This window comes from Ciconia boyciana, chromosome 22, assembly GCF_034638445.1.
Source record: "Ciconia boyciana chromosome 22, ASM3463844v1, whole genome shotgun sequence".
Classification (NCBI taxonomy): domain Eukaryota; kingdom Metazoa; phylum Chordata; class Aves; order Ciconiiformes; family Ciconiidae; genus Ciconia; species Ciconia boyciana.
In genome coordinates, this window is record NC_132955.1 from 3,094,081 (window position 1) to 3,104,870 (window position 10,790).

The window sequence follows — 10,790 nt, forward strand, 5'->3', positions numbered from 1 at the left end:
AAAAAACCAGAGGCGTAAAACAGTTGCAGATCTGCGGGTGGATAGCAACCACCGCCAGCCCAAGCCAAAGCCCAAGCCGGGGTTTTCCAAAATAGCTTGAGGGAAGCAGCATCCTGCCCACGCGCCTGGACCACACAGGACACGTGCACCCTTGCTGCCCCTCGCCCATTCCGGTGGCCCGAGGCCAGAGACACCAAAACGGCATTTTTGGGCTGAAACCCGGTGCAACCGGAAGCACCTGCGCACTTGGTGCTGAATGTGGGGGGACGCGGGTCCCTGGGGTGGTGGGGGGCAGCCTGGGCTGGGGGGATTAGGCAGGATCGGTGGAACGAGATTGTGGGAAAATTAGTGAGGAGGGGAACAAAGTCACCGGGCCCTGGCAATGGGAATCTGTGGAACCCCGGCACCCACAGCCCCCTCTGAGAGAGGGGCCACCCCTTGCCCAGGCTCTGGGCTCAGGGGTCCTTCCAGACGTTGCCTTACCTTCCTCCCCCCGCTGTGCTGCTCCTGCAAGGTGCTCCCCCGCACCCAGCGCTGCTGGAAGGGGAATGAAAAGCGAGGTGAGGTCGATGGGTGCCACGGTCCCATACCATGCCCAGGACTGTGGCCGGGGACAGGGGGGTGATGCGCTGTCACCCCCCAGCCCCACTCCCCAGAGAGAGAGCCCAGGTTAAGGGCACTCAGGAGGACAGGGGCTGGGCAAGCAGCACCGTCCCGCTCTCCAGGGCCGGGTGAGAAACATATTTGGCCCCCACAGATGCTGCCCAGCTTGCTCGGCTGGACCGTCCCTTACTTTCTTACCTCTTCATGCAGTAGCTGGTCTTGGATTTTATGTTCTAGAAACTGCTGCTGTAATTGCGAGTCTTATACTGGAGCTGTGTTTTTATACTGTATTTTTGTACCACTTTTTGAGAAGTATTGGGAAAGAGTTTGCTTTTTTATAAATATAAAAACTTTTATATATATATATATATATAAGGGGGTGTTGATCACAGCCACACGTCCCCGGGACCCCCCCGGGCAGGGCTGCCTGCACAACCCCAGGACAGAGCCGCCAACCAACCCATTTCCTTCCAAAGAGCCTCAATTTTACACTTGAACTGAAAGGATTGAAACATTTATGATTGAGTCCAGGCTAAAAGTTCCTGGGAATTGCCTGTGCAACCATATGGATTTGTTCCCTGTCTTAAAAAACACAAACACAAAACCCCAAAGACACCCCCCCCCCAGCCCCAGCTTCCCACCCCCTTCCTTCCTCCCCTCAGCTCAGAAAAAGCCGCTCGCTCTCCAGCCACGGCCGCTGGTTTCAATTATCTCCGTGATTAACTTTCTTCGTTTTACAGGCGGTTCCTGCCAGGAGCCCCATTTCCACCCCGCTGTGGTGCGGGGAGCAGCGTGGCCAGCGGGGTGGGGTGGGGGGGCAGAGCCGCAGAGCACCCCAGGGTGCTGGTGTGGGGGTACAGAGGGGGTACCCCTCCAGCCCCGCTCAGCCATGGGGAGGCCAAGCCTCTGGGCAGGCTGGCGGGATGCTGAGCTGAGAGGTTGCAGGCAGGAAAAACTAAAGGGAAGGGGAGAAGGAGGAGGAAGAGGATGGAGGCTGAGAGAAGCGATGAATGGGGTCAGCAAAGGTTTGGAAATGTGGGATTTGGGGAGGGAGGCAGCGGGAAAGAGGGGAACCTGGTGCTGGGCTTGCAAACACCGCTGCGTGCTTAGAAAGAAGGAAGGTGTGAACGTCAGAGAAGAGACAAGAAGGGAGCAGCAGGTGATGTGTTTTATCTCATTGCTCCTGCTCACACTCAGCCCCTGGGATTCAGCTCTGAGCTCCCACCAGCCACCCCCCTGGCACCCATGGGTGCTGCCCCAGGGCATTGGGGCATCCCCGTCTCCCCTACAACAGCCATACCCAGCGCCCGTAGGAACCCGGCTCCCAGAGGATGTGGTGGGCTGCGGATGGCCGTATCCAGCACAGCTCAGCGCTGGTGCCCTTCTCCATCCCTCCCTCGCCACCTCCTGCCCCTTCCACCAGCTCCAGGCACTGCTGAGGATATTTCGGTCCAGAGATCGCAGGGAGCCCATGGGTCCCCATAGCGGGGGGTCACCTCCAGCCCAGGCCCTTCCTTGGGCTCCCCACCCTCCACAGTAGTGGGAGAGGAGCAAGGAGGGACCATGACCCCCTCCATCACCCACAAGGACCCTCGGGGGAAGCTGCGGGATGCCTCAACCCACCTCACCCCAGCCATAAATCCTGCCCCGATTTCCAGCAGGCACTAGAAGCTGATTTGATTCTAATTTCCTTCTCTTGACTCAAGATTGAGCCTTTAATCCCCTCCAGCAAGCAGTCCCCGACCGTACCACCTCCTCCTTCTCCCTTTTTCCTTCCCGTCCCCCCACCAGCCTCCTGCCCAGGCTGGGCAGCAAGCGGGGCCAGCTGGGCTCCATCGCCAGCCCCGTGGTTACGTGACCCTTCCCCGGCTGCCCAGCCATAGGGGAGGGGATTGCAGCTCAGATTGCTGCAAAACCTGAGATGGGTCCTGGGTCCCTGCCTTGTGCCAGAGAAGATGGAGAAACCAAGGGGCAAATCCCCACCTTTAAGGGAGGACAGAATGTCTCAGGGCTGCTTAACCCAGGAGAGAGCAGTATACGGAGCCGGGGAGTACCCTGCGGTGTGGAAATCTGCTGCAGGATCGTCACCTCCATGCCTTTTGGGCCAAAAGAAGTAGCAAGAGGTTAAATCACAGTCGGGGGAATTCCAGCTGGCTGACGGGACACACTGGGAGAAAGCGGCTGCTGCGTGGCCATCGCCATGGCTTTGCTAAGACCGGCCCAGCTGCCGGGGAGGGCGATGGGGCAGACGCCCATGGTGTTCCCAGGCAGGGTTTGCTTTGCTCAGCAGCCCCCTTCTCCCTGGCAAACATGACGTGAGGATGCGGTGGATCCCACCGGCCATTCCCACACCCGTCTGAGTCTGGGCAAGTGAAGCACGAGCTGGAAGCCGGTGCTCAGCTGGGGCTGTGTGCAGACAATTAGCAAATTGGAGCATCGTTAAGGGTGCCAGAAACCCTTAACGAGGGTCCGTGGGCTTCTGCCGAGATTTCCTACCCATCTCCATCTCCCCTCCAAGCCCCCCATTCCCCGACAGCCCATCACCCCTGGGCTGCGCGCTCAGTCCCTGCTGTAGAGTGAATGCAAAGCCCTAGTGCTGGGTCGAGAGGGAAGATGCTGATGTGCGAGAAAAATGGATGTTAGGAAATTATGGGGTGTTTGGCTCTGAAATCCGGGGATAGAGACCAAACTCTGGAGGTGGGGGAGCAGTGATGGCTTAATCCAGGGAGTTTTGGCTTAGAGGAACTGGCTGGTCAAAGCTGCAGAGCATCAGCACAAAACCAGGGGAGTCCGTGTTTCATTTACCTCCCGCCTACGCAGGGGTTACAGGTCTTGCTGGACTCTGGGGGGGGAGCAGAGATATTTTGGACCCAAGGAGGGGGATGCAAGGGGAAAGGGAGGCAAGGTGGGTCACCGACCTTTCTGCACCTCCCCGCTGTAATCCCAGCCTGGGCGACTGTAATCACCCCCTTTGTCCGGATGAAAAGCGGGGAGGTTGGGTTACCAAATTACACCCATCTCGCCCTCTCCTTCCCACTTCGTCCCTCGCTGGCTGCCCCCACCGCCGGCTACAGTTACCCCATGGACAAAGGCGCTGGCGGCAGGGGGCTGGGGGTCCCCAAACGGGGACACAGCCCGGCCCACGGCTCTTTCATCTCCTCCCCACCGGCCTGGGGAGCAGAGATAACCCCTGCCCTGAGCAGACTGCCTGGCGAGATAAGATCAGAGCAGGTAGACAAGGCTCGGCCCCTCGGCACCTGAAACCAGAGCATTTCTCTGGTGCCTTCTGCCTCTTTGCAACTCAGCCTGCTCCTTCCCATCGGGGTAGCACGGTCCCGAGCAGCTCTGGCTCCAGCAAAACCTCAGCCATTCCCCGTCGCCTGGTCCTTGCAAAGCCTTTTCCTGTGCTTCCCCAAGCCGTGCTGCCCCTTTGGATGCAGGGGACGAAATGGGAACTCCTTTGGCCCGTTACATCCTGCAATGGCCTCCACGGCTTTGCCGAGCAGCTCAAACCCGGGCGATCCCAGCAATGGGAGCACCCTGGGAAACCAGGCTGCATCCCAGAGCGCTTGCTGTGCTGGTTAAATACAGGTTAATTCCTCCACGGCCATCTTCCCCCCCCCCCCCCGGTGCCCTGGAGCCCCGAGCTCAGCCTGCCCCTCGTGGTCCCCACAGCCCCTGGGAAGCATCTCCTGATTGCAAGAAACAAGCCCAAAAGTGCCGCTCGGCCCTCGCACAAGCGGCCCAGGGCTGGTGCTCTGCCAGGGCAGGATGAAAAGCATCCCCTGGTCACGACAGTGTTTTTTGGCTTTCGGGAAAGGTTATTTCTTAACATAGTGGGAGGCTCAGAACAGAGGCTGGGGAGGAAAAAAAAAAGCATTGATCCAACCAAGCGCTGCTCGCTCTGACATCCCGAGCCTCGGCCAAACTCGGCTCCGGTAACGCTGCCTTTTCCTCAGAAGGAGAAGCAGTATTTATCTCGGATGAGGGAGCTGGAAAGCCAGGCGTTTCCATGCTTTCCCCACCGGCCCCTTCGATGGCAGAGGACTGGGATACGCAGCAGATCCCTGCGGGGCTGTGGGCATCTCCATCGCTCCATGCAAGGTGGGTATCGGTGGTCCTGCCCTCAGCCTGGTTGGGGACGGGCTCCTGCAGCGTGGGATTAGTGCATAGAAAGCATCTTCCTCCGGGGATGCGTGCTTTGAACGAAACCGGGGTATGGGGACAGAGCAGAGGTCCAGCAGCCAGCAGCGAGCGTTAGACGGTGCTTTTCATCAGAGACCTGACAACCCACTGAAACGATGACTTTGTTCCTGAGAAAAACCTGCCCCTTCTTTGAAGTTACTGGCAGTCCCCTAAAATAAGGAGGCTTTTACGGAAAGGATAATTGCTCTTCATTGCACCAAGAAGCAGCGGGCAGAAGGAATCAAAGGCAAACAGCCTCCAGAGCATCTCTCCTGCGGGTAGGAGAAATATTGTATCTGGCCGCCCCTGCTGCTCCTGCCCGCCCTGCTGATGCTTCGGTCACTTCTTGGGTTTCATTCACGAGGTTCCCAAAATAACTTCTCCTTTCTCATCAGGACAGGAAGCCGTAAGAAACAAATCAAAGTCCAAGCCTGCTCCAAACGCCGATTCCTCTGGCGTACCAGGTCAGCTGACGCTGTGAGCGTTTGGATAAGCAAGAACAGGAGAAAGCGCTTTTTAATTTCCTTGAAGCACAGCGAGTCGCCCGAATATCGGCATTGATGCTTGCTCTGCGTTCACACGCTGCCTCCAGCTCCCAGCAGTTCCGATGTCAGTGAATTTGACCCCTCGTCTGAAGTTTTGCGTTGCAGGGACAGCTTCAGCAGCCATCACCAAAGGTGCTGCTGTGACCCCTGGACCTCCCTCGCTCCCAACCATGTCCCCAAAACTTTAATATGTGTATTTGCATCACCCCAACATGTGGGACTGGCTCCCACATGTTCTGGTGGAGCAAGAACTCAAGGTAGGGCTTCCAAATCCCTCCCCAGCCCCTGGCCACTGGCTCCTCCATCCTGGCAAAGCCGCTGACCCGGGAACCGCAGACAAACCACTGAGTTTTGGCTCTGAAGTTCTGGCCAGGAGGATGATACAGCCAAGGACCCAACGTCCCCGAGGAACCCTGCCAGCTACCCTGGGGCTCAGCCATCCCCGCTCACAGCCGTGACTCTGCCAGGGCTCTCCCTGTCTTGCAGCGACCGCCGGCACCGCAGCTGGGGCTGAGCGAGGCCGGTTCTCGCTGGCCGGCACGGCTGCTGCTGGCAGGGGCGGCTGGAGAGATGCTCAGCCTGCTCCCATGCTCCGTCCCAGCTGCCAAGGAGGTTTTTGGCCAGGCTATAACTGCACGATGCTGCGGTGTTGCAGTCCGGGGGCTGACGGCAGCTGTAGGTGCATCCTTATGCCAAGGCATGGGGCGAACCCTTGTCCTCAGCTCCTGCCTGGCTCGAGGGTACCAGCAACTGGGGAAACAACAAAAAAAAGGGCAAAATGACCCATTGCGGCTGCCAGGAGCTGGCACTGGGCTTGGCCCGCTCCTACCTGAGGAAGAGAAGGGACCCTTTTCGTCAGAGACCTGACAACCCCCTGAAAGGATGACTTTGTCCCCCAGAGATGCTCAGGATGTTCCTGAGAGATGCTCCGGCAAAGCCCCAGAGCCGGGGGGGAAGGCAAAAGAGTTTCATGCAGCACATCTGGATCTGGGCGAGGACATCTGCCCACAGCCCCGCTGGCTGCAAAACATCGAGCGTGCACCGAGGGAACCGCAAACTTCCCTGTTCGTGGGACAGCGTCTGATCCAGTGCGGAATTAAAAACAAATATTTTCGCAAGATTCCCAGGAAGCATAAGTGGCGGGGGGAGGAGGGGATCCCCACGGCCACCAGCATGTCGGAAACGTTCACTTTTCCCTTCCCTTTTACATCTCTTTTATATGCTTGTGGTTTTAATACACTCTGACCCACCCTGTCATATTATAAGACTCAATACTTGGTGCTGCAGGAGTTGTTCAGTGCATTTAGTCGGGCCAGGGCACAGGAGAGCCTGAACACCATCTGCATGCGTGGAAAAGCACCGTTGCTGTAAAAACACATGGGAGCATTTTGTTCCTTCATTGGATGACAAAAATGCATTAAGGGATTATTATTATTAAGCTGGGGAATGACAAATAATCCACCTCTGAAGAATGCCCTAGTGAGAAACAGCTGTGTAACGTTTAGTTATAGCAAATATTTCCGTGAGGACCAGCAGCTGGCTGGGACGGACCAGTCTTGGAAGCCTCGGGGAGCAAAACAAGGGGAAAGAAGTGTCTTATCAAGAAAATATTTCATCCGTCAGGTGACTCGGTTTGTTCTTTGGCTAAATGAAAGGCACCAAAAATAGAAGGCATTCAAAGAGTTTGCAGTGAATAAATAGAAAAGGGGAAAAATCAGGTCTAATTCTGGCTTCCAGGCTGCGGGGAGGGCGGCGAGCGCAGCAACAGCCACTGCAGAAATCTGGTCCAAGTTTCGTGCTCATAACAAAGCTGAATCCTCAACGAGTTTCACATGGTTTTGTGTTTCTCCCACAGCATTTTCCATAGCCACAAAAGCAGGAACTTGAAAAACGACCTCAAAATTTTTATCTGAATTGAAAAAATCTCTCCCTGGCCCCTCTGACTCATCCCATCTATGAACGGCCGGAGTATAAAAGCAGGAGCGAGGTTAACGCACATGCACTGAAAGCGCGTGACACAACCTGCCTCCGGATGTAAATGCTTTGAGCCAGGGCCAGAGCTTCACTCTGATGTCCCGCTGCCTGCTGCCATGCTCCTCTTTCCTTAAGAAATAGCTCATGCTTTTCTAGGGGCGGTGGGGAAGCGATGGCTTGCTCCCAGCGCTGCCTCTTCCATTCAGCACCGAGAGGCAATTCTGTCATTTTTTGTTGCACACTGGTTAATTAAAACATCTCGGGCTGCTCGATGTACGCGGGGACGTGACGGCACCGTGTCCCCGCGGGGTCTCGCCGTCACGTGCAAAAAAGGGGCAATGCTGGAGCTGGGAAAGCATCGGCGCTGCGTGCACTGCGAGACAAAGTGTCTTGAAAGAGCTTAACGCCGGCTGCCTCCGGGACCTGCGGGCATCTTCAGGCTGCCACTTCAGAGCTTAGTCCCCGAACGGCCAGTGCCTCAAAGGAGCTGGTGGGGCACGGGCTGCCAGCAGCATCGTCCCGTTTGGAGCAGGATCAGGCCCCCATTTGCAAGGAGGGGAAGCAGATGGGAATGATTTACCCCAGCCGTGCTCCGTGGCACGGGGGACGGAGCAGCTGGGAAGCGAATCGCGATGCTCCGGGGCTGCAGGAAGGCGTCGGCTGGCAGTTTGTCTGTCCCCGACAGGCTTTCAGTGCTGATCAAACACCACATCACCCCACATGCTTACCCCACCGGGCTGGCTTTGCAGCTGAGCAAAAGCCGCATTTTTCCAAGTCCTGCTTTTTTTCCGGAGCAGGGAAGAGCCTGGGAACATCCCCCTCCCCAACACCTTCTTGACACCCCCAAAACGCACCGCTTCCCCCGGCTCCCTTCGCTTTCCAGGCAGAGCCACTGCCTGCAGACCTCGAGGGGACGAGCCCTGGCAGCCCCAACCTTCCCCAAAACAGCATCTCCAAGAGTCTTAGCAGGTTAAACGGCAAAATGCGTCCCCATTCCCAGCAGCGGGGTCTTATCCCAGGAAAATCCAACGGTGGGATCACATCCCAAAGACATCATTGCACTTGCAGAGCTCGTGGAAGATTTTGCATGGGTTTTTTTTGAGGTTTCCTCCCCCCTTTGCTAACAGAAGCACCACAGGACCCAAATAAGCAGCACCCTGTTGTTTTGCGCCGTACCTGCCTGCATCTCCAGGGGTTTCCCCAGGTCCTGCTCTTGCCGCCACTGACTGCAAGCTCCCTTTGGATATTTGGGATAGGAGAAGGCTCACCTGAACAAGCAGCAGGTTAGACCCATTACCGCCTCAATGCCACACTTCCCTAGGACCGAGAGGAAAGGAAAACAGCTTTATTACCCCTAATTGAAGTGAACTCGCAGACCTTTCCTTCCCCCCTGGATGCAGCGAGAGCTTCCCAAGAAAGCGAGAAGGTTATTTTTCCCAGAAAATATTCCCTTCACCTTCTAGCCTCCCCCACACCTCCCACATTAATTTAAAACAAATTAAACTTTGGCTACACCTGGCTCCCTCCTCCCGGCAGCCCCGGCTGGATGGAGGGCTGCGGGGAGTCCCAGGGGGATGCAGGGGAGCGGGGTCGGGGCAGGAGGGCGGATGCGGCTCCATTAACCATCACCTGGGCATTGCGAGGAGGGTGCCAAACCACCCGATCCTGGCCTGGGATCCGCGGGGATCTGCAGCTGGGCGGTGGGTTTTGGCAACGCGACCCCGGCTGGGTCTGTGCGGGGTGTCGGACGGTGGGAATCGGGGTTCAGGGTGGTATTTTGTGGGAAAGATGAGGCTGTAAGTAGCTGGGAGGGCTTTTCTGCTTGGCTGGGATTTTTACCGGAAGGAAGATAACGTCTACGAGCTTTTCTGGGGGAAAAAAAACTCCAACGGATGATGAAGACAAGACTGTTCAGTTTTACTGCTCCATAAATCAGCCCTCAGGCCCCCGGCCCGGGGATCACCCCGGGTAAATCATCGCCTCTTCTCAAGCAAAGTCCAGCACTGGCACAAGTGGGAACGGGAGGAAACATTATCCCGTTTTCCATCCCTGCTCCCCCCCGCCTTCCCCTTGGGAGGAGGTTTTAGGTTTTCAGTGAAAGTCACTGCATAGACTTGGATTTCTAGTTTTTAGCAGCTGACACTTCCCCTGCTTTCCGTCAGCTGCAAACTCTCTGGTTCCCAATGAAAGGAAGAAACAAATAAATAAAAGCTGCTATAAAAACAGCCACATTCTGCGAAGATTTGGGGCGAAATGAAAACCCAGCTTCCTGTTTACCAAAAAAATAAATGACAGGGGGGACGTGTTTCATGACCTTTCAGCCAGTCCATCCTCCAACCCTGCCTTTGCACCGACGACCTCGGGGTTTAGCTTTCTACCTCCTCTGCCCCTCCAGAGAGAGAAAATCTGGAGCAAGGGGGGAAAACTGAGCTGGGGACAAGTGATCCTGCCCGTTCGGGGCTCGGTGCAGGCGATCCCACGGGAGCTTCGGGCTCACTTCACGGATGCTTTTGAAATGGATGCTCTTTGGAGGAGGTCATGCTCCCACCAGCCCCCTCCCTCCACTCCCTGGGGGGCTGCAGGGATGGGGCAGGGCTGCCGTGACCCCCTCCCCACCTCAGCCACCCCAGGAGACGGCCTCATAGACGCCCGCGGGGTGGCTGCCTGTCCTGTCTCTGCTGGAGCATCACTTCGCTTTCCTGACACTGCCCAGCGCCGCTGGGTTTCTGCATCCTATTTATTTTAGATGGATTATCATGCAGTTTTTGGATACACAGCCCGCTCCCTCTCCGCATTCCCCACCGGCTCCCTGCAGCAAGGAGGCTCAATCGGCGCCGAGGCCATGGGAGCCTCGGAAAGGGGCTGAGGCAGCTCAGAAAAGGAGCCAGGAGGTTTCCCCGGCCTCAACAAATTGTGGGAAGGGCTGTGGGGGCTGCAGCCCAGCTGTGCAGTCTGGGCAGACACGGGGGAGGGGACCCGGAGGCAAAAATCTGCTGGAAAGAGCCTGTCCCGGTCCCCTCCACCTGCCCCGCGGACAGCGAGGAGCCCAGACACGAAATCACTCCCGCGACGCTACAGAAATGCCTTTTCCCCATGACATTAGCAAGGCATGGCAGGCAACAGCTGGGACATCTCAGCTTTTACCTCTTACCTCCCATTGCTCCCAATTTCGGGTCCGAGATTAGCACGGCCTGTTTCCCCAGGCTGTGGTTTATGGTTGCACATGTTTCTTGCTCGGCAGCGACAGCAGCGTGTGCACCAGTGCCTTGCTGGATGTGTTGCTTTCACCACGCATCAGTATTTCTGCCCAAAAATCAACTATAAAATCTGCCCAAGGAATAAAGAAAACCACTCCGGGAGCTCCTCCAGGCACAGTGATACATTAGCCCTGGTTCCAGCAAAACCTTAGAGAAACCAGCTCCAGGGGTGCATTTTCCCAAGCATTTATGCCTGGGAAATGAGGGGATGGTGCAGCATCCCATG